Source organism: Macrotis lagotis, chromosome 1 (genome assembly GCF_037893015.1).
Source record: "Macrotis lagotis isolate mMagLag1 chromosome 1, bilby.v1.9.chrom.fasta, whole genome shotgun sequence".
Taxonomy (NCBI): Eukaryota; Metazoa; Chordata; class Mammalia; order Peramelemorphia; family Peramelidae; genus Macrotis; species Macrotis lagotis.
In genome coordinates this window covers 100,638,617-100,654,104 of record NC_133658.1, presented here as the reverse complement: position 1 = coordinate 100,654,104, position 15,488 = coordinate 100,638,617, and the positions used below count along the sequence as shown (strand labels likewise).

General features: G+C 36.7%; 1 long non-coding RNA gene across 2 annotated transcripts; it reads left to right on the top strand.

The window, feature by feature from the left end:
• Positions 1-96: 96 nt before the first annotated feature.
• On the top strand, positions 97-9,322 carry LOC141501510 (uncharacterized). 2 transcript variants are annotated; one of them, XR_012472259.1, is made up of 3 exons: positions 97-619; positions 4,305-4,525; positions 7,412-9,322. It is a non-coding gene; the product is annotated as an uncharacterized LOC141501510 (long non-coding RNA). The 2 variants fall into 2 exon arrangements; XR_012472258.1 differs by having other exon boundaries at positions 100-619; positions 4,320-4,525.
• The last annotated feature ends 6,166 nt before the right edge of the window (positions 9,323-15,488 follow it).

Sequence of the window (15,488 nt, the reverse complement as noted above, 5' to 3'; positions counted from 1 at the left end):
CCGGCGCCGCCAGGCTCCGCCCTGCGAGTCCCGGGGGGCGCCATCTTGGCGTCGGAGGCGAGGGGGGGGCGGGAGCTGACGGAACCGGAAGAGGCGGGGAAAAAAGGAGTAGCGGAAGGAGGAGTGAATGAGACAGCCGCGGGACTTGGTTTCCATGACGACAGCTCCCCCCCGTACATCCGAGGATACTTCCGGCCCGCCCTGGTCTGAGCCTCAGCCCCCCCCCCCGCCTTGTCAGGAGGTGGCTGGGGGAGGGGCGGAGCGCCTCGTGTGCGCGGGGCGCCGGCCACCCCGGAAGTCGGGGCCGCGTCCGTGACAGGCGCCGGGGGTGCTTCCGCTCCGCGCCCGACGTGGGGGAGCGTGGCAGCCGGGCCGCGCGGGAGCGGGAACAAAGAAGGGCGAGCAGCCGGGCCTCCGCCCGCCCATCGGAGCGAAGGGGCCCCTGCCCCCGAGCCTTTCGTACCAAAATGGGAAAAGCGCCGCGCCCCCGGGCACGCAGCCCCTCAGCCCTGTGGGTGCTGGCGAGGTTCCCCGACCTCCCGCCACCGCACGACGCCAGGATTCTCAGTCTTGAAAATGGTTTCTAGCCTCAAAAATATGGGGTTGAGATCGTGGCAAGGTGAGGCCGACGCGGGGAGAAGGGCCCGGATCCCACCCAAGATGAAGCCTCTAGGGGGAAGCGGTGCCTAGTGGAGACGCCCCTTCCCCTCCCAACCCCCCGGGCTCACCAACCCGGTGGAGGCTTGTTTTGGGGGGCAGCTGTATCCTTACTGGCATTGGGGTATGGTGGGTACAGAGTTGCCTTTTGGTTTTTTTTGTTAATTTGTGGTTATACTCCCTAGTTTCATGCCACCTTCAAAAACTAATAATAATTTAATTGCCCAGATCTCTTCCATTTTCTTTCCAAAGATGGAAGCCAATTCAAGGCTTCAGATTCTTTTAGACAGTCCTAAAGGTCAACTCTAACCCTAACCCCAAGGAGGAGTGGCTGAGAATGGAAACTCTAGCCTCTCCCCAATTCTCTCACCCCTAAAGAAAGAAACCCATAACAATGGGCTTTGAGACAGGGTTTACATTTCAAAGACATGTTGTTGTTAGTTGGTTTAGGATTCACTGCAAGGTCATTTATTTACTGATAACAGAGTTGCAGAGTGAGTTTGGAGTATGGTCTCTAGCAGAGTACTTCAGAGACCCTGTACTGCTCAAGATTTTTTTTTTTTGTATTGTCATGGATGAAGGGATAAATGGTTGTGGGTGGTATGACCAAAAATTAAAAGAATACTCTCTACCCACCATACCCAATGCCAGTAAAGATACAAAATATACCTCTACAGACTACAATGATGGACTAACTAAAACATGAAATTTAATAGGGATACACATAAAGTTCTTTTTGGGGGGGGGTCAAAAAAAATTACTGCATTAAATAGTGTGAACACGATTCTCTGGCCATAAAGTTTACAGAAACTTGCACTTATTAGAAAAGTCAGATCATTTTTATTATGTACCACTGTAAAGGAGATGGAATTTTCCAAAGAAAATCAGATTGCTTTTTTTTTTTGCACCTGATTTTATAAATAAATGGGTAGTCAGCAAAAGAAAACTCACCTTGATGTTTCAGAATACCTGATTCTGGCGCCTCTATAGAATCAGAATCTTCTGTAAATTCTAAAATTGTCTGTAAATATATAAAAAATTTACTCAAAATTTGCTAGTCTTTAGCAGTTTAAATGAAAAAAACTCTTTGGATTTTAGTGTAATAACTCTGCAGTCTGGCCCACAAGTTGAGAACTACTTATTCTAATCATCTTACACAAGTGAAAAAAATGAGACACAGAGGTAGTATTCTCTTTTTTTCTGGCCCAATTCGGTCATCTCTTATCCTATGAAATTTATTTAGTCAAAACCTATTTGTCATTGTGGCTGTCTCTCAAAGACTTCAATGCCCAGCTCACTGTCTTCCTCTTTAACTTACCTTCACACTAGGGGATTTCAACATCTATATCGATTGTCCCTTAAACACTGTAATCTCTCAATTACTCAATTTCGTAAACTGCCCAAAACTACTTCACCCTAGCAACACAAAGGGATGGTCACACTCAGAATCTCACAATCACCCACAAGTATTTCATTTCCATGATCCAAAACTCTGACATTCCTTAATCTGATAATGTACTATCATTTCTTATCCTTCTAAACCTTACCCCTTCTAAGTTTGTTTTTCCCTCATCCTGACCTTCACTTTCAGTGCTTTCTCAAACTATTTCCCAAGCTCTGAATTTATTTTCTTCCCTATTCATTGCCCACTCTGTAGTTAACTGGTCAGTTGATCATCAAACATCCATTAAGTGCTTACTGTATGTCAGACACTAGCTCTGGGATACAAAAGAAATCAAAAACAGTTCCTACTCTCAAGGAACTCACATTCTAATGAAAAAAGTAACATGTAAATATAGGTTCAACTCCGTATCATTCTCTAATCTTGAATATCTCCTTTCCCTGTTCTATGCTACTGAATCCCAATCCTTTCCCCGATTATTTCTTCCACTGACATCTTCTTCCTCTTCTCATTGTTGTTATTATTTTTATCTTTTGTTCTCGAAGAATGCCATGACATTAGAGAGGTGATACCATATCATATAAGTGAGTTGGATTTAAGTGAGGGGGTATTGTGCAAAGTCACTGTCATTGTCTTCTCTGGAGTCATCTGGTAAACCTTCCCAATATTTACTGAGAACAAAATCCATTTTGGACATATTGAGTATAAAATGTCTATTCAACATACAGTTTGAGAGATGACAGCTTCTTGAGAGTAGAAATTTGTGATCTTTCATCTTCATTTCCCCATCACCTAGCATAGTATCTAGCACATAGCACATTATAGTTCCCTAATAAATGGTTATCAACTATTGACTGAAATATTAAGGCACAAATGGAGCTGAAATGATTTGGTTCTGAGGATTTTGAGAAGGAAAATAAAAGGGAGGTTAAAAAGAATATACTAATATGGAAAGGGGAAAGAAGGGGGTGGAACAATATTTCTCATCATTCAGTGTGAATATGCATTTATTGAAGAAGGGTACAGGGAAAAAGCACTGAACAAACCTCACTTGTTTCCTTCAGTTTCCTTATCTGTAAAATGGGAATAATAATAGAACTGACTTGGGATTACAGATATGATAAAAGGAGATATTTGTAAAGTGCTTTGCTAGCTTTACAGCACTTTATAAATACTAGCAACAACAACCAAAAAAAATAATCAAACGGAAGGTTGAACACAGCAAGAATTTGGAGTAGAAATAGATCCAAATCAATGCAGAAATAGGAAGGATGGGGTGGAGGAGGAAGGAAGATTTTAGAGAGAAGACCCCCCCCCAAAAAAAAGGACCATTGAAATACTTTCTTTTTCTTTTTTTGGTTTTTGCAAGGCAATGAGGTTAAAGTGTGAAATACTTTTTAATTGCACAGAAGAAAACAGGAAATTCAAACAAGCAGAAAAGCTTAGAACCTAATGTTTTGAATTTATCGTTGTTGTTCAGTTGTTTTTTCAGTCATATCTAACTGTGATCCCATTTGGGGTTTTCCTGCAAAGACACTAGATCGGTTTGCTATTTTCTTTGGTAGCCCATTTTACAGATGAAGAAACTGAAGCAAACAGTGTTAAGTGACTTGCCCAGGATCACACAATTAGTATCTGAGACTAGATTTGAATTCAGAAAGATGAGTCTTCCTGATTCCATCCCGGCATTCTATATCCCTTGCAGCACCTAATTCTTCACCATTTAGAAAAAAATCAAAATGGCTTCTATGAGATTCAGTTTCATGTACAATCCTCAATGTTTTGCTTCATATATGAAAATGCTCATGGGGTGGGGTTATATGTTTTCAGCAATTTTTGGAATAATAATATAAAAAAGTTATCCAAGTTCTTTAGGAAATATATTTTTGAATTTTCCATTATGGCTTCTGTTTTTTTTTTTAATGGCACTACCAAATGACAAAATTACATGTTATAAGTTATATTGTAATCTATGCTTTGTAATATTATTTGACTCTTATTATAATAGTCTATCATTATAAAAATTCTACTCCAGGAAATAAAAATGTGTGTGTGTGTGTGTGTGTATATATATGTATATATATGTATATATATATACATATATATGTCAAAGCATATATTAAAGGTCTAAACTAACTATCATGAAATTTAATTTGTACTAACTAATCTGAGATGTTTGTCAAATTCATTGTAATGAAATCCCAATTGTCTAATATACTACGCTATCATTTTCTGACTTTGTTAGCTTGCTTTCCTCTAGGCATGTACCATTTCACAGTGTTATCCAAAAGCAGAGCAAGGAAGAAATGTTGTTGTGATAGTTACAACCTATCTCTTGGTTGTGGAAAGCCATGATAATTGAACCAGGCTCTACAAGGATCTCTGAGGTCAGCTCCAGGCTTTCACCTGTGATATGACCCAAGGCTTTGCGTGATTGCCTGTGATCCAGGACCATGTCCTGTGCAGGTATGGGCTAGCTACAAACCCTGATAAACAACTAGATCAATCATGACAAACACCTGTGAACCCTGTACCTTGACATTATAGAATAACATGATCTAGTGATAAGAATAGTAAGTATTATAACAATAAAGTGGAGAAGAAACTTGTTTACTGCTGTAGTTATAATAAATATCCTGGACCCCTGATCAATAAAGGAAGTAGTCCATGATTCTCCACCTGGCCCAATTATTTCTCACTTCGCCACAAACACACTCCCAGAGATGCTGGCATCACTCAGTGATGAATTCTAGTTGGTTTAAAGTCATTTTTTAGATGTAGGAAGAAAAGGAAGGAAGGAAATGTGCTAGTCTCATATTCATAGAAACTCAAATTCATTAAACAAAAATGAGACATTACCAAATTAGAGACAATTATAAGTTTGAAGTAATTTTGTGTGTGTGTGTATTTATGAACTATGGAATTTCCTACTGGCAAATAGGAAAACATCTATTACGCTGTCAAATGTCACTGTATATTCGGTTGTTGTGCAGTCATCCAGCTCCTTTTTCAAATGAGGAACCTGATGTAAATAAGTTTATGTGACTTGCCCATGGTCGTGCATGTAAGTGTCTGAGGTTAGATTTAAACTCAGGAAGATGGTTCTTCCTGTTTCCAATCTCAGGGCTCTATTCACTGGACCACCTAGCAAACCATATCACTTTTTATACTAAAGTAGTTTGACAATAGATTGGTGGCATTTGATTCTTTAGCTTTGTTTACAAAGTCAAAATCTAGGAACTTCTCTCAGATATCTAAGTTGTGACTATAATAGTCAAATAAAATATTGTATTTCTAATTAGAATACCTTTTTAATACTGAGATTAACCATTAGACTTAATTCTTGGTACTTGCCTAGGTATCATATCTTTCCCCTCCTTATTCCCTTAGCATCAAGAATGACCACTCTGGTGCAATTACTAATGTAATTTGTGCATGTGTCTTATCTTCTATACTAAATTTTTAAACTCCATGAGAAGCTTGAATAAGACTTCTTTATTTGCCTGCATAATTTATCTGCATATTTTCACTGTTCTGTCAAATCCAACAGGCACTCAATAACTGTCATTAAATAGTCTTCTTTTCATTTTATATATACATACATATGTATTATTATATACATATTATAGAGGTAGCATGGCACAATAGATTTAAAAAAATCAGAATCTGAAAGTTTGTAATCTTGACCAGGTCACTTTATATCGCCATGTTCTAGACTGATCATTTCAAACTCAAATGGAAATGGAGGCCACTAAACCATATAATAAGCATTCCTGTGGCAGCATATAGACTTAGAAAACCATATTTTAACATTATTCATGTTATCATAATTTATTATTTTTATTTTTTTAATTTGTTAAATATTTTCCAATTATATTTTAATCTGGTTCTTATATAGAGGTGTGTTAAAACATCTGTTCGAGGCAACTCTATTAGACCACAAGTTATTAAGAAATTGTTAACCTTCATTAATATATAGACTTTCCTTACCTGGGAATTTCTTTCATAAAAGAAATATCAGATAGAGTCTTTATCCCTATGTTTTAGAGCAATAAGTTTTCCTTGACTCCCATTTACACAATATAGCATTTCCTCCTTCTAGATTGATTGAAACCACTATGTAATATCAAATGTATAGCCACTATCATCATTGACTTCCCACTTTCTCATCCCATTCATAAAATTATATTAGCAAGGTTCTATTATGGAATGATGTCATGGTGTAAAGAGAAGAACAACAGATATGGAGTTAGAAGACTTGGACTTGGGTGTTGACTCTTCCACTTATTCCCTATGGGGAGATGTCATTTTTACCTCTTGACCCCATTTTCCTTGTCTATAAAATGAGTGGTTGGACTAGATGCTCTCTCAGATCTCTTTCTAGTATGAAATCTTTCCTTTTATGAACATCAACATGTTCAATTGGGAATAGGTAACAAGAAGAAATCAAAGGAGGAAAGTGTTGGGTTTGATTATAACATGATTTTTCTATAATGATTTCAATCGTGCTGCAGAACCTGTAGCACTCAACCATGAAATGAAAGAAGTTTCCCAATATAACCTTCCCCTAGATAATTTCAAAGGCTGAATATATAGGAATGATATCATCGGCACAATGCTTAATGGTGCATATCAGTATCAGGAGATTTTCAATTTTGAGGACCCTAACTAGAGAAAATAATGACTATAGACTATTAGTAATCTCTTACATTTATTTCAGGGTTACTGTAAAGGTTGGTTATATAAAATGAAAAAGAAAATTAGCCACTCTCTCTTGGAATATAGGTATCCCCGGTCTTTTCCAGGCATATTATCATTCCTCTCATTAGCTACTTTCTATTCACAGCCCATAGCTCTACCCTACAGGAGGAACTGAATATTGGTAGAAGTATACAATGGGAAGCCAGGCAGTTTACCATCTGCAAAGAGTTCTCTCAAAGGAGAAAGTGCAGATAATTAGACCTGTCCTTTGCCTTAAACCTTAGATGTATCCTATGTAACCATAGAAGTTAAAGATAGCTCCCTAGAGCAATGGCCATGATTTAATACTGTTCAAAGTTCTCTGCCTTGCTCTCATCTATTATAGTCTCTCAATTTGAATTTCCCAGCATCTATCCTTGCTCAACTAGCCAAATTGAAAGCAAAGCTCAAATTGCCTAACCTGTCATGGAAACAGAGCAATACCCAGCGTCACAAAATCTTGTATTCCAAGGTTGTTTCTTTATCCTCTAAAATACTCAAAATTTAAAAGGTCAGATTATTCAGTGACAAGAAAGTTTCTCACTTCTCCTATGACTTTTCCTCCTCTCTCTTTCCTTCAAGGGAAAAATAAACTGTCTTTTTTTTTTCCAGAGATGGGCAGCTAAGTGGAACAGGAGATAAAAGTTCTGGACCTCAATCAAGACTTCCTGAGTTCAAACTGCCTCGGATATTTTCTAGCTGTGTGATCTTAAGCAAATAACTTCTCTAACTCATATTTAAAATGAAGACAATAATAGCATCTACCTCACAGAGCTATTGTAAAAATTGAATGAGATAATATAATACAGTACTGTACTTTGTAAACCATAAAGTGATACATAAATGCTATTATTATTATTTTACAAAGACAATTACAGTCTACTAATTTTTGTCCTTGTTATAGACAGGAGCTAAAAACATTTCATCTCCAAGTGCTTCACTGCACTTTGTATTGATATTATCTAAACATGATCAATTGTCCTTATTTCTATAAAGAGGGATTTATGGTTGAATTTTATATATAGATAGATAGATAGATAGATAGATAGATAGATAGATAGATAGATAGATAGATAGATATAGATAATATAGTGTCTATGTATATCTTGGTAAGTAGACTCTCAAGAATTTTATACAATCTGTAGTTATTTTTAGAATTCTTTTTCATTTTCTTCCTCCTGGGCTTTGTAACTGGCAGCTAAGTGAAGCAGTATGTAGAATATTGAATTTGGAGTCAGGAAGACCTGAGTACAAACTATTTCTCAAACCCTTACTAGCTAATTAACCCTAAGAAAGTCATTTATCCTCTGCCTGCCTCAGTTTCTTCATCTATAAGATGAGGATAATAAATGCATCTACTTCACAAGATTGCTGTGAGAATCAAATGATATGAAACACTTTTAAAACTATATTTTATATATATATATATGAATATATACTTACATATATGCCACCTATTATTATATAAAATACTGATGATTTATGTTTATTTTAGAATTTTATAATTTTACTGGTTATTGTTTCAATTGGTTTTTACTTTACTCTCTAGAATTGTCTCAATTACTTAATCATCTGCAAAAAAGTGAGTTTTGTTTCCTCTTTGCCTGTTTATTCCTTCCACTTCTTTTTTGTATCTTATTGCTATAGTAGCATTTATAGAATTATATAAGGCATTAGTGATGATAGTGAACACCCTTGTTTTAACCTTGATCTTATTGGAAAGTTCCTTTGCCCTTCATTATTAGATTCTTCATTTTTAGATAGATACTACTTATTAAGGAAAAGTTCATTTATTCCTATGCTTGTTAGCCTTTTAAACAAAAACGAGAATAAAATTTTGTCCAAAACCTTTTCCTGACATATTTGTAGAATTATTTTTTGCTTTTTATTAACTTTGTTTATTGGTTTTAAAGTGTTCCTTTTATTTATTTTAGATATAGATAGATAGATAGATAGATAGGATAGATAGATAGATAGATAGATAGATAGATAGATAGATAGATATGTCTACCTTTTATTCTAAACTTAAATCAAACCTAGTCACAATATATATAATCTTTTTAATATGTTGTTGCTAACATTTTATTTAAAAGTTCTGGGGCGGCTAGGTGGCATGGTAGGTAGAGAGAGCCAGCCCTGGAGTCAGGAGTACCTGAGTTCAAATCTGGCCTCAGACACTTAATAATTACCTAGCTGTGTGGCCTTGGGCAAGCCACTTAACCCCATTGCCTTGCAAAAAATAAACAAAAAAAAGTTCTTATCAATGTTCACTATAAATAGTGAACTGTAGCTTTCTTTTTCAGCTTTGTCTCTCCTGGCTTAAGTCATAACAAGGCCAAATTTGTATGGAGTCTATTTTTGCAAATAGATGAAATAATATTAAATTAATTTTTCTTTGAAAGTTTGATAGAATTTACTTCTAAAGCTGTTCTGTCTGGTGGTTATTTTTTGAGAAAATTCCCCTTATGGCTTGTTCCATGTTCTTTGGGAGTTCCTTGTTCAATTTCTTTTTCTAATAGTAAATAATCAATAATTAATTAAATAATAAATTTCCTATTCTGAGTATTTTATATTTTTTGTAAATATATAAGTATTCAGTTTTGTTGGTATATAACTACAAAAAAAATATTCTGTTTCCTTTATTTCTTCTTCAGTTAAAGTGAATTTTTTTTTTACATTTATGGCAACAATTTTGTTTTCTAGTTTCTTTTAAAAATCAGGGTAGTTATTTTTCTATTGTATACCAGTTTATTTCAATATTTTGTCAATTCAATCACTCAGTCAATGAAGATTTATTAGGCATTTATTATGTAGAAGTCATTGTGCTAAATATTGAGATATAGAAAAAAAAAACAGTCTTCCATGGAGTGAGTACCCAGTCTAATAAGGGAAACAACTTAAGGACAAATGTACAAATAAGACATATAAATTTATATAGATATAAATATAGCTAGATAAATAGGTACCTAGAAAGACAGATATAAATATAGATAATAAATTAGAGAGATTCAGTAGAGGAAAGGGACCCTTTCATTTTTATCATTGTATCTCCAAGGACAAGTGCAATATCTGACATCTAATGGATGTTAAATATTCATTGAATTGAATTTTTGATTTCCTATTTTCTTGTATTATTAGTATAATGAGTAGAAATGTTTTGAGAAATATGATTATTGTGGAACTTCATAATAGAAAGATACCTTTAAGGTTATAAATTCCAACCCTCTACCTAATCCATATATCTTTCTTTCAACTCCACTAAGTAAAGTGCTCTCTTGTAGTCCCTGTATTTTGGAATTCTTTACTTTGAAGGGTAACCCATTCCATTTTTAAACAACTCTAATTATTATGAAGATTTCCTTTATCTTAAGAATTACTTATACCTTCTACTCATAGGTTCTAATTCTTCCCTCTGAAGCTACATAGAAGAAATCTAATTTTTCTTCCAAATTCTTCAAGTAGCTGAAGATTTCTATCTGGAATGAGAGGACAGGGTCTAAATGACAATTTTGTCAAATACTATTTTTACCATTTACTTTGCCAATGTCTGAATCTCTTTCTAGTCTTCCATTCATCATATGTAAAACATTTGAGTTGGACTGAATGACCTCTCAGGTTTTTTCATACCTGATCATTATTATTATTTAATTACATGTGAAATATATCTGAATCCTTGCAAGAATAAAATCTGTAATAATTCTGAATTTCCTTCTTGCAAAGTGAATGAATAGAATAAGTATTTAAAAACTCAGTTTTTATATTCAAACAACATTTTGTGGTGACAGCACTTGCTGATCCAATGCTTTCTAAAAAGCTAAATCTAAATTTTCTCATTATCAGTAAAAACAAAAGAAAATTCTGCCCTGAGAAACTGAGGAGATAATTTAATATACTTGACAAAACAGAAAGCATTTAACTTTTTCAAAGCTAAGTTCTTTCTCTTATCAGTCAAGTTACCACCTCGGACTAATGCTTGTCTTTCTAAGCTGTTTTCAATTTTTTTTTTATCAAAAAAATCTCACATTCCAAGATCAAAATATGGTGAGTAGTGTTGGACCATTCTTTTTATTCCCTCATTTCTTTAACGGATCTTCATTGGGTGCCTATTATGAACCTCTAAGAATGTTCCAACATAATTAAGCCCACCAATGTCAGTAGCATTCAGTTCACTAGATGTATATTGGATGTCTGGCAGAAATGAGGCTCCTCTAAGTGATATCTTTCCACAATCCACTAGGGGGAGCCTGCTCATTGGATTTTTCTCTTTTGCTAGAGACTTTTACATCAAAGTCTACTGGCACCGGTGAGATGAGCCATTTGCCAGCAATAGCTACAGTTGTTTATGTAGTTCTCAGGTGACCTCCTCTTACTAACCTGAGTCTTTTAGGGGAAATAATTAGCTTGTTTGAACAGAACAGGTAAGGCCAATTACTAAGTGGAAAATTACTAAGTGCTTCAGTGGGACATGTTGAAACATCTCATTCTGTGAATCTTGAATTTAGGGCATGGGTGCGGCCACCTCACCTACTGGGCATGTGGAAAAAGGAGATGTCATTTTCCTGTCTTTGTAAGGCACCTCTATCTGAAGGAATAAGGAATCAAGGCTCTATTTTTAGAAATCGTGTTGACCAAGTTACTTGTGGGAAGAGCTCTTTCTATGCCATAGGATCATAGATTTAGAGCTGATTGGACCTTCATAATCATCAACTCTGGTTCCCTAATTTTACAGATGAGGAAACTGATCGTCAAAAAGGCTAAATGATTGATTCAAAATCACACAGGAAATAAGATTTCAAATTCCATTCTTTTGAGAACTTTCCTCAGTTACTAGGACTTTCTTACCCTAAAACATTCTTTCTTCATGTGAGCCTTCTGGTAATGAGGAAGGGATCTCCATTACCAGGAAAACCTTACTTAAGTATCCCTCCAGTCCAGGCATCTGATTCTCTGAACTTCTAAATTGGATACTTTCCCCTTTTTCCACCTTCCCCTTCACAGCTCCCTTTGGTGAGTTGTCTTACTTCCTTAGAATGTAAGCTCCTTGGGGACAAGCACTTTTTTTGGTATCTTTTTGTATATGGAGAATCTAGGTGGTGCAGTGGATGGTATACCAACCCTGGAATCAGGAGGACCTGAATTCAAATGTGACCTTGGATTCTTGATGCTTAACCCTATGTCACTTAACCCTGATTGCTTTACATCCAGGACTATCTTTAGTCATCCTGATTCATAGCTAGCCACTGGACCCAGATAGTTACAAAGGAGAAAATGAGACTCATAACATGGCACAGCCTCCTCTCATTCAAATCCAATTCATGGGCTTGTCATGGCATCATTGCCCTGATATCATGGTCTTCTTGGAGAATGAAGAACAAACATGCCTTTCCATGATGTTTTTTTTGCCTAACTCCAAGTCTAGTACTATTTGCTATAACACGTAACAGCCAATCATATAACTTCTGCAGGTTCATATTTCAATGGGTTTCAGGAAGTAAATACAGTGGTCATTTCTGTTTTTGTTGCAGGAAAAAGCTGCAGTACTTTTGAACTGCTCTTACAGCCCTTTCCCCTCACAAAGTCAAGTTGCCCTGTGGAATCAATTTCATAGAAACCTCCTGATTCTTTAAAAGCAGAAAAGCCTCATCCTGTCAAGAGGCTAACCCTTGACAAAATCATGAAGCCGGGAAAATTTATCTTCTGACCCAGCCTCTCCCCACCTCAATTTGAGCTTTTTTTTTTTCTGTTTTCATGACCCAATCCCCATCTTCACTGCTAGCCTCCAGTATCCCCAATTTAGCAGTTTTTGGATTCTGAGCCTAGAATCTTCTTCCAAACAAAATCCTGATATTAAAGCAGTTTCTGAATGTGGTAGAGAGTGGGCAAGTACTGAGGTGTGACCCCATATTTTAAATGGGGCCACAGTAAATAAAAACACGAAAGATGAATAATTTTCTGACACATTTTTATTGTCAAGGGTCAACCCTAGCTACCCTGCTGAAAAGCCAATGAAATCTTTTTCTTGATTCTAGCCAGGTGCGGAAGTATAAATTCTCTAATGATAACCTGTAAGCAAAACCTACTGAAATCCTTATCTCATCCCTGGTCCTGTGTCATCTGCAAATAACACTCCAACTCAGAATTGAGCTTTCTTTCCCAACTCCCATCACTTAGCAACCACAGGAGAAAGTTACTCCCTTGATCTCTCCCAGCCCCAGCCAATGCTGGGAAGATTTGCATTCACCTGTGATGTTGTTTTTGTCTGTCCTTAGTTCTTGAAGTTGATCAATGACATCAGGAAGGTGATGTCTTGACTTGCAAGTGAATTGGATTTAAGTAAAGCAGTGCTGTGCAAAATCACCAGTCTCTTTTCCTGAGCTGTTTAGATCCAGTGGCAAGACTTAGATCAGGAGGAAGGAGATTCACCTAGAAGTGATTACCAAAAGAATAAACCTGGAAAGGAAAACGTTCCCAACTAATGTTGGAGTAGCCATGTACTATACTGAATAGACTGCTAAATCTGAAGTTAAGACAATCCGACTTCAGACACTTAACTATGACCTTAGGCTTGTTACTTAACTTCTGACTGCCTCAGTTTCCTCAACTGTGAAAAATATATAATAATACCTCCTCTCGGGGTTTCTGTGAAGATCAAATGAAATACTACTTACTGTGTCTGGCACAACTTAAAAATAGTTCAGATGTCTTTAAAAAACCTCTTCATCTTTAGCTCTTTCCCCTTAGGAAACTTGTGATCTGGGAAACTCATACTGCTTAGAACTTGACCAATACCTTACAGCTTGCTCAAAAGAAACTACTGTACCAACCAGAAATAGTCATCATTTATATTTATATTTATATAGTGCTTTAAAGTTTATAAAAACTCTTTCAACAACCCCACGAGACAGAAATTGAAAGTATTATTGTCCCCATTTTCCAAATAAAAAAACTGAGGAGATCTGGAGATGTTAGGTGACTATCTAAAGACATAAGCCTAGAAAATGTCCAAAATAGCATTATTTTTTTTTTGCCATAACATTCTATCTTCCCCATAAAAAATCCCTATGTGTTATCTCTTCAAATGTTACTCTCAAGGTACTTGGCCTATAAATGGACAGGATTCAGAGATCTTGACTCAGATGTGTCCATAGTGCTGGGGGGGAGGAATCACAGAGTTTTCAGGATGCAGCAAGCACTGATCTTTGGTCACATTTTATCATCGAAGTCCTCTCCAAAGGAAACTTCCCCACTCCTACACAGAAGGCAACTTGGGCTAGGCACCACACACCTACACACACAAACAGAGTACATCCCTAAATGTCATAACCTCCTGGGACCATTTCTAAGGCAAGACAACTGGGAAAGCACATGGAGTGCCATGCAAAATGGACACATCCAAGATCTACTGCCTACCCTTCCTTTGTCTACCTTCTTCCCATACTCTCCATTCTCTTTTACATGTAGGTCAATTTGACTAATGTTATTCTACTTTTATTCCCTCTGGCTGCCTTAAAGACTTTAGATGACAATAAGACTTGGTCCCTGAAACCCCAAGAAGAAGCCTCTCTGGATATACGCATCAACCATAAAGCCATGGTTTTGTGTATGTAGCTCTAGTGCTGGAAACTATAGAGGAGTGAACTTGTCCAGGTTATTTAATATCCTTTAGTCTCTGTGTCCTCATCTATTAAAAGAGATATTAGTGCTTGCCCTGCCTCTTTTATGGGTTTATGAAAGTTGTTCAAGAAATGCAGACAGGTCAGACTTTGAATTGAATCAATCAAACAAGAAGAATAAACTAAATATGGATAAGGCCTAGATATCTCTCCTGAATGAATCAATCAACAAACAAGAACAAATTAGTTGTGAACAAGATCTAAACATCTCTATGTGAATCAATCAGTCAGAAGGTGTCGATCTATCAGTGTTTGTCCTTCATTCTCATGACAAGTCCATGAATTGGATTTTAGTGAGGGGAAGGCTGTGCTAAGTCACCAGCTTCATTTTTTCCTTCTGGGTCTAGTGGCCAGATATGAATCAGGATGACTGGAGATGACCCTGAATTCAAAGCAGTCAAGGTTAAGTGACTTGCCCAAGGTCACACAACTAGTCAAGTGTCTGAGGCTAGATTTGAACTCCTATTCTCCTGACTCTAAGATCAGTCGTTCTATCCACTGCACCACCTAGCAGCCCATCAGAAGGAGTAAGCATTAGATAAAAGCAAATGAGCATACATGGAAAATGTCTTGTGACTGATAAAAGAGAGGTGGTCAAGTGGGGTGACTCTTGGACAAAAACAATAAGTTTTCAGAAACCAAGATTTCAAAACAGGTAAAACTAGTTTTGAAACAGTGCCAGTCAAGTCTTTGAGTGTGAATCACTTCTGAGGGAATAGTGGGAAGGGAGAAGGAAAGGACAGAGAAGGCATTTTCTATCCCCTCTCTCATTGATCTTCTGAACTTTGAAAAACAAAAATACCATTATCCTTGAAAAAGCAGTGATTGATGTCAACGTTCAAATACGAGGAGAAACTAGACATACTTTTTAAACAACAGCTTCAGGACTATTTAAAGAACCTAGAAGAAACAATACTAAAGAACTTCATGAGGGCTTCACAAAGGGAGAAAAGGATTATATTTAACCAGGATGATTTCCCATTTGCCACAAGTGCTCTCTAGAACTGAATCCACTT